This window comes from Dermochelys coriacea, chromosome 1, assembly GCF_009764565.3.
Source record: "Dermochelys coriacea isolate rDerCor1 chromosome 1, rDerCor1.pri.v4, whole genome shotgun sequence".
NCBI classification, from domain to species: Eukaryota; Metazoa; Chordata; order Testudines; family Dermochelyidae; genus Dermochelys; species Dermochelys coriacea.
Window position 1 is genome coordinate 157,594,541 of NC_050068.2, and position 7,689 is coordinate 157,602,229.

Here is a 7,689-nt window from a genome sequence, read left to right on the forward strand (position 1 = left end):
CTGCTCAAACACACCGTTGATGTTCATCTCACAGTCAGTCCCATATCTAGACTAGATTTAAGCATGTATTGGTTCAAAGTATATTTGTGAAGGGAGATATCGAGGCCAGAATGGACCCCTTGGATTATTCTTTAACTGGAATGTACACAGAACATCATTCTTACTGGGACTAACATTATTTGGAGCACCTTTATGTGTGACCAGGAAGACTGGGTCACATCAGATAACACACAGGATTGTTCCACTATGGATTATCCCTGGCAATGTTTTCCAGAGATTCAACATATCACAAAGGCCAAAGATAATGTCATCCCTCTGCTGGGGCCTCTGTCTGTTATGTTTATTGCCTTGGAAAGGTTTGGGTCCAAAACAAATAGTCATTGCTGCTTTTTATAACCTGCGTTCATGTACGACAGCAAAGTTTCCCACACATCTCCTTTTTAATAGTTGTTCATCTCAGCCAGCAAGCAATCACTTGAAAATCCTTATAGAGTCCTTAGCTAAGGGTGCAAAGGATCCCTAGGTGCTATACCCTGATTTAGTAATAAAGCTGCTAGCAACAGGAATCTGGAAAAAAATCTATAACTAACCTCTTTCAGCGCCCCGCCCATCAATCTTAAAGTGTATCAGACATGCTAGGCAGTTAGTTGCGTAATCCTAGAACTGTTCTCCCATAATACCATGCCTTTGTACCTGAGGGTGACAGAATAAAACCTTATGGGAGCTGGTGCTACTCAATGTGAGTAACTGCTGCGGAATCAGGCCCTGAAAATGTGTTTGATTGTAGAGTTCCCCAAAGACATGAAGGATATTCGTACAGTGGGGTGCACCAAAGCGTTTCTTATCCTTCTGTTATGGTCTTAGTTTCTGACTCAGTGAGACCCCTAAGCACATGCTGATCTTTAAAGTTAAGCATATGCTTAAGTACTTTGTTGAACTGGGATGGGTTTAAGCATGTGCTTAAGAGCTTGCCAAACGGAGGCCTGAATGTACATGTGCCTGGTGAATTTTTAAAACTAAAGCTAAGTAATGAACCCTAAAAAACTGAATCAATAAATAAATTGCACATTCTATTTACATCCTGACCATTAAGATTTTGAGATGAATCACATACTAAACCTGAGCAGGTATACATGCTGTGAGATCGCCCAATCAGTATCTTTCATGAAGTGTTCTAACGCAGCTGATTGGCTTTCTCTCACACTGCTGCAGATATAAACAGGCAAGCTAAAGCATTAGGGGGAAGTCACTCAGCAACTATCTTGAGGCCAGGTAAGTATATCTTATCTAATACTCTCAGTATTTCTCTTCTAATAGTACATGATATATATGCGGTTTTTATTAATCAGATAGCATTGCTTTGATTTTACTGTAGCCTGTGACTTGGGGGCCATATTCCAAGGTTTGATTAGGGTTCATTGAGAATCTGTGTTAACAAGTTCTGGATAGTCCTATTTTATTGGAAAACTAAACTTCTATTTGCCTAGCTTGGTGAGATTTTTAAGAAAAACATTTTCTATTCACTCACTTTTAAATTACACAAAGATTTGAATTTTCTTTGAGTGCTGCAAAAGATGGGATGGGCAAATAGTATGAAAATCTTTCTATTGTGCCAAACCCTTCTTTATCTCTTCATTCAGTCTAATGTATGAAGGTTTCTTCGCAGAGCAGGGATGTTTTCTTTCATTTGAAGAGTTATCAGTGCAATGTGATTAAATACCCATAAACTAAATCTGCAAAACACTTCATACGCATCAGCTAAGGTGACGTGTCCTGTGCAGCATGTTAGACACAACTTACATAGCTGCAACGCCACAATCACACGCGCTCCAAGCCCTGTTTCCCCCTTGCTGCCTCTCTGTCCAATATGTCCTGTGTTATTAATTTAGACCAGGGGTAGGCAACCTATGTCACACATGCCAAAGGCGGCATGTGAGCTGATTTTCAGTGGCACTCGCACTGCCCTGGCCACCAGTCGGGGGGGCTCTGCATTTTTAACTTAATTTAAATGAAGCTTCTTAAACACTTTAAAAACCATATTACTTTACATACAACAATAGTTTAGTTATATATTGTAGACTTATAGAAAGAGACCTTCTAAAAACGTTTAAAATGTATTACTGGCACGTGAGACCTTAAATTAGAGTGAATAAATGAAGACTCAGCACACCACATCTGAAAGGTTGCTGACCCCTGATTTAGACATTAAATTCAGTACATTCTGTGCTTGCACAAATGCTTCAATTTCAATGTGCTACAGACTTCTTGTGTTGAAAATGAGTAACTGCATCACAGAGACTGTCATGGAGGGGGCAGACCTGGATTTTTTTTTTTTTTTTTTTTTTTACTAGTTGAGCAGAGACCAAGTGGAGCTTTTGCCACATGCGAGAGGTGGGTTTGGGTTTTGGCAGCAGGAAAAGTAAGATTTCTCAGCCACCTCTTTAAATGTTTGATTAATTAATGCCAAAGGCCAGTATAGAATGTGATTTTTAGCAAGGTAAGTAATGTCCTGATTTCAGATTATGTTCAAAGTACTGCATAATTATGTCTCAGAATTTAAGTTTACATTTAAAACAAAATAAGTTTCTAACCTTTATGGCTGGGAAGATAGACTTCAAAAACAGGACTCAAGTGTAACCAATACCCTAATGTCTGCAGACTCAGGCAGACAGGATGAGACAATGCCTCTAATAGAAATGTGAACTCCCCTACTTATTATGAAGCCTAATCATAACAAGAACATATTATTCTAGTACTGACTGCTTATCAATAATATCCAGCAAATGTGCCCCCTGCTGGATGTAGGGACAGGTTCTGGGGTGGGAGTGGAGGTGGAGGAGCAATGGAACAACTAACTGCAGTCAAGAATGATTAGGGTTAGGAATGAGGAAATGAAACACTCTCTCCCAAAATTTTAAGTGACAAAAAAAGATATACCCCCCTTCCTAGTGACAAGCTTCTGTCCGTGACCCTTGTTATGAGAGCTGCTTGTTGGGAAGTGTGTTAATCTCCTTTCAGACTTCTTCAGTTAATCTCTTCTTTATAGACAAGTGACTTGTGCTCCTTGTCCCTTAATTCACAAGGCAAATAAGGATCTGCTTAGAGAGACACTCCCAAGGCTGGCAAACCCAAATTGTAAGAACACTAACATTTTAAAAACTTTTGTTTTAAATCTCCAAACTAGCTGCAGGTTCGGTGCAAGTGTTGGGAAGGAGTTCAGAACATCCATTTTTTAGCCAGATTGATTCATATGTCCTTAGTCATAACTAGTACTTAGTCACCCATTTCCTGCCAGTACTCCCAGTCTGTAAAACGGTGGCTGGAGTGAGTGCTGCAGGCACCAACCAGTCTAAAGGATCAATGCATGTTCTTCCATGGAACATTTTATTAGAACAAAAGCACAAGTACATTGTCGACCTATGTGAGTCTTGTTATTAGTCTCACAATATCTTGTATTTTCTTTAAGTCCCAGGACCTGGAATCAGTTGGTGATGTGAGACTCTCCGTTTTTTGTTGTTGTTGTTTTGTTCTTTAACGTCTGTTTTTAGCCTTCAAGTTGTGGAGAAAAACTTGAAAATGTGACTCTCAAAGACCAGAAGACAATCTAAAAGAATCCAAGATCATTGGCTTGAAAATAATGAGACTTTAAACTTAATCTCCATTCATAATTTTAAATGCTTCAAAATTCAATTCATGGCTAATTTGGGAGTAGGAGGATTGTATCAGATTAATAGATTCGAAAGCCAGAAGGGGCCATTGTGATCATCTAGTCTGATCTTCTGTATAATACAGGCCATAGAACTTCCCTAAGGTAATTCCTAGAGCAGATCTTTTAGAAAAACATCCAGTCTAGATTTTAAAATTGCTGGTGATGGAGAATCCCCCACAAACCTTGGTACATTATTCCAATGATTAATACTCTCACTATGAAAATCTACGCCTTATTTCCAGTCTGAATTTGTCTAATTTCAACTTCCAGCCAATGGATCACATTATACCTTTCTCTGCTAGACTGAAGAGCCCATCTAGGTACCTACAGACTGTAATCAAGTCATCCCTGAACGTTTTCTTTGTTAAGCTAAATAGAGAAACTCGAGCTCAATCACTATGCGGCATGTTTCTAATCCTTCAGTCATTCTCATGACCCCTCTCCAGTTTATCAACGTCCTTCTTGAATTGTGGGCACCAGAACTGGACACAGTATTCCAGCAGCAGTCATACCAGTGCCAAATGCAGAGGTAAAATAACCTCTCTACTCCGACTCGAAATTTCTCTGTTTCTGCATCACAGGATTGCATGAGCTCTTTTGGGCACATCATCACATTGGGAGCTCATTTTCAGCTGACTATCCACCTCCATCCCCAGGGTTTTTTTTTCAGAGCACTGCTTCCCAGGATAGAGCCCCCCCACCCCACCCATGCCAGCATGTTCTACGTTTTTTGTTCCCAGTTGTATACCTTTATATGTATAATGTATAATGCTTGCGTGTGCCCAGTTTACCAAGTAATCTAAATCATTCTGAATTAATGATCTGTCCTTTTCATTATTTACCACTCCCCCAATTTGTGTCATCTGCAATTATCATTTATTTTATATTTCTTTTAGGTCATTAATAAAGATGTTAAACAACACAGGGCCAAGAACCAATCCCTGAAGTGTCCCACAGGAACACACACACCCGATGTTCTTTCTTTTTACAATACTATAATAAATTTTGTACAAAGTATGCCTTGTGAGGAATCATTTCATAACTCATAATCTGCTGAACATTATTGTCCTGGTAAAATATGTACGGCAGCATTATATATGAAGTTATAAAAGATTCCACAATCCAGATTGTACCCTGGGAAATGTCACAGTGATGTTTCCCCATTTACAGTTTTGAGACCTAGGAGTTAGTCATTTTTAATCCATGTAATGTGAGTCATGATAAGTTTATATCATTCTAGTTTTTTAATCAAAATCTCATTCAGCACCAAGTCAAATGCCTTACAGAAGCCTAAGTATTTTACATCAACACTATTACCTTTATCATCCAAACTAGTAATCTCATCAAAATACATGCAAGTTTGGCAGGCTCTATTTTCCATAAATCCTGTTCATTTGCATTAATTACACTACCTTCTTTTATTTCTTTATTAATCGAGACATATATCAGTCACTCCATTGTCTTGCCCAGAACTGATGTCAGGCTGACTGGCTGATAATTACCTGGTCATCCCTTTTGCCTTTTTAAAAATTGGCCAAAACATTAGCTTTCTACCAGTCTTTCAGAACTTCCCAAGTATTCCTAGACTTATTGAAAATCAACACTAATGGTCCAGTGAACCCATCAGTCAGCCATTTTAAAACTCCTGGATGCAAGTTATCTGGACCTACTGATTTTAAAAAGTCTGACTTTAGGAGCCCCACAGATATTAATGAAAAGAAAAGGAGTGCTTGTGGCACCTTAGAGACTAACACATGTATTTGAGCATAAGCTTTCATGAGCTACAGATCACTTCATCGGATGCATTCAGTGGACTGAAGTGGGCTGTAGCTCATGAAAGCTTATGCTCAAATAAATGTGTTAGTCTCTAAGGTGCCACAAGGACTTCTTTTCTTTTTACGAATGCAGACTAACATGGCTGCTACTCTGAAACCAGAGATACTAGTGGCATGCAAAGAGTATTACCATCACCATATGATGACATTTCATCACCTGTTTCTCCCCCCCCATACAGAACACAAATATTTATTGAAAACTTCTGTGTTTTCTGCATTATTATTGATAATTCTGCCATTTCAACTAGTAAGGGACCATTACTATTGTAAGGATTCTTTTTGTTTCTAGTATGTTTTAAAAGTAATTAATGTTCTTAACACTGCTGACCATAGATTTCTTCTTGTGTCCCTTGGCTCCTCTTGTCAATTTTCTACAATTCCTAACTTCTTCTGATTTATATTCATACTATCAACTTCTCCTTTCTGCCGTTTTGTTATATATATTTACAGGAGCCTTTACTTCCCCTCAAACAGTTTTGTTTTTAACCAGGACAGTCGTCGTCGTCTTCTTCACTAGGTTGTGGGATTGTGGCTTTTTCGGCAAATAGTAAAGTGTTCTTAAATGATTCCCAATTATCATTCACATTTTTCTGATTATATTTTTCCTCTCAGCTGATTTGAATCATAATTGTTTTTAGCTTTGTGCAATTAGTCCTATTAAAGCACCAAGTATATATATTACTAGCCTGGACTAGCTTACACATTATAGAAGTCATGATCACTTGTACCTAAGCTCCCATTAACTTTTAGTTCTGTGATCAGTTCCTCTCTATCTGTTAGGAGAAGGTTTAATAAAGAATTCCCCCCACACTGGCTGCAACACTTTCTGAGTTAGGAAATTGTCATCTATAAAGCTCAAGAATGTTTTTGTACCGGCACCATGAGACCTCCAGCATATGCCACTCAAACTGAAGTCCGCTATGATCCCATACTGTAGATAGCGGTGTAAGGAAGTGGTCATCCTGTTCCCTAATGTCAGTTGGTGGAGGCACCAACTAGTACCCTACCTTGTGCTTTAAGTGTTAGGACATTGATCCATAAGCATTCAAGATAATTTTCTTCTGAGTTATCAGTGATTTGGAAACACTAATGTCATTTTTGACATAGAGAGCCATTCCCCCTTCCCATGGGTGTCGCGTGAACCACCAGCTGAGGGAGGCAACCCCCCAGCCCGGCCCCTTCCAGCTGAGGCCCGCCTGATTCCCCCTCCCCGCTAGAGCTCAGAGCCCCCATGACCATGGCCACCAGCCCAGGCTAGCACCCCAGCCCCAAAGGAGCACCAGGAGGGTGGGCAGTGCGCTGCCACAGCACCCTTGCCCCCCAAGCTGGAGCACTGGGGGGCTGGAGGACTAGAGCGCACACAGGGAGTGGTGCTAAGCAGGGGACAGGGCCACGCCTGGCTGTTTGGGGAGGCCCAGCCTCCCCCACCCTATGCAACCTGCTGCCCATGCCCCTCCCCTTTTTCCCATTCAATCCATCCTAAATACATTATAACCATTTAGAAACAGTGGCACCAAAAGGACCCAAACTGATTGGAGGCCCAATGTATCGTGTGTGTGTGTGTGCATGTGCACATACACACACACACACACACACAGAGCAAATGACAGTCCCCAAAGAGCCCACAGTCTTAAATTTAAGACCAGATGCAACAAGTGGGTATAACAAGAGGATAAGGGTAACAGTAAAATACAGCTATCAGCATGCTATAGGTATGATGTCATGTTCTATTTTTACATTATAAAAGCATGTGAGTAGAGTTGTCCCATCTGGCCACTTGCCCAGTCACTGTCAGTTTGCAGTGTTTTGTAGACATTACAGTAAAAGTGGGGTCTCTCGGCAGAATTAGAAAAGGGTGTGGTTTCATAGAGTAGTGCAAAGATGATGATCGATATGTGTGTCAGTGACTCTCTGTAACTCATGTGACAAATGCTGGTTTCAGCATGAACGCCCTCTCTGCAACTTGCACTGCCCTGGATGGAGGAGAAGCTATAACAAGGGAGGCAACAGGGCAGCAGGCCACAGTCCATCCATACTTCTGGGAGAAGGGAGAATGAAAAATCGTGCTGAGAGACTGGCAATATAACCGAGATTGGGATTTTCCACAGAACTTTGGGCTCCACATGGTTAGCAGGCCACACCTCT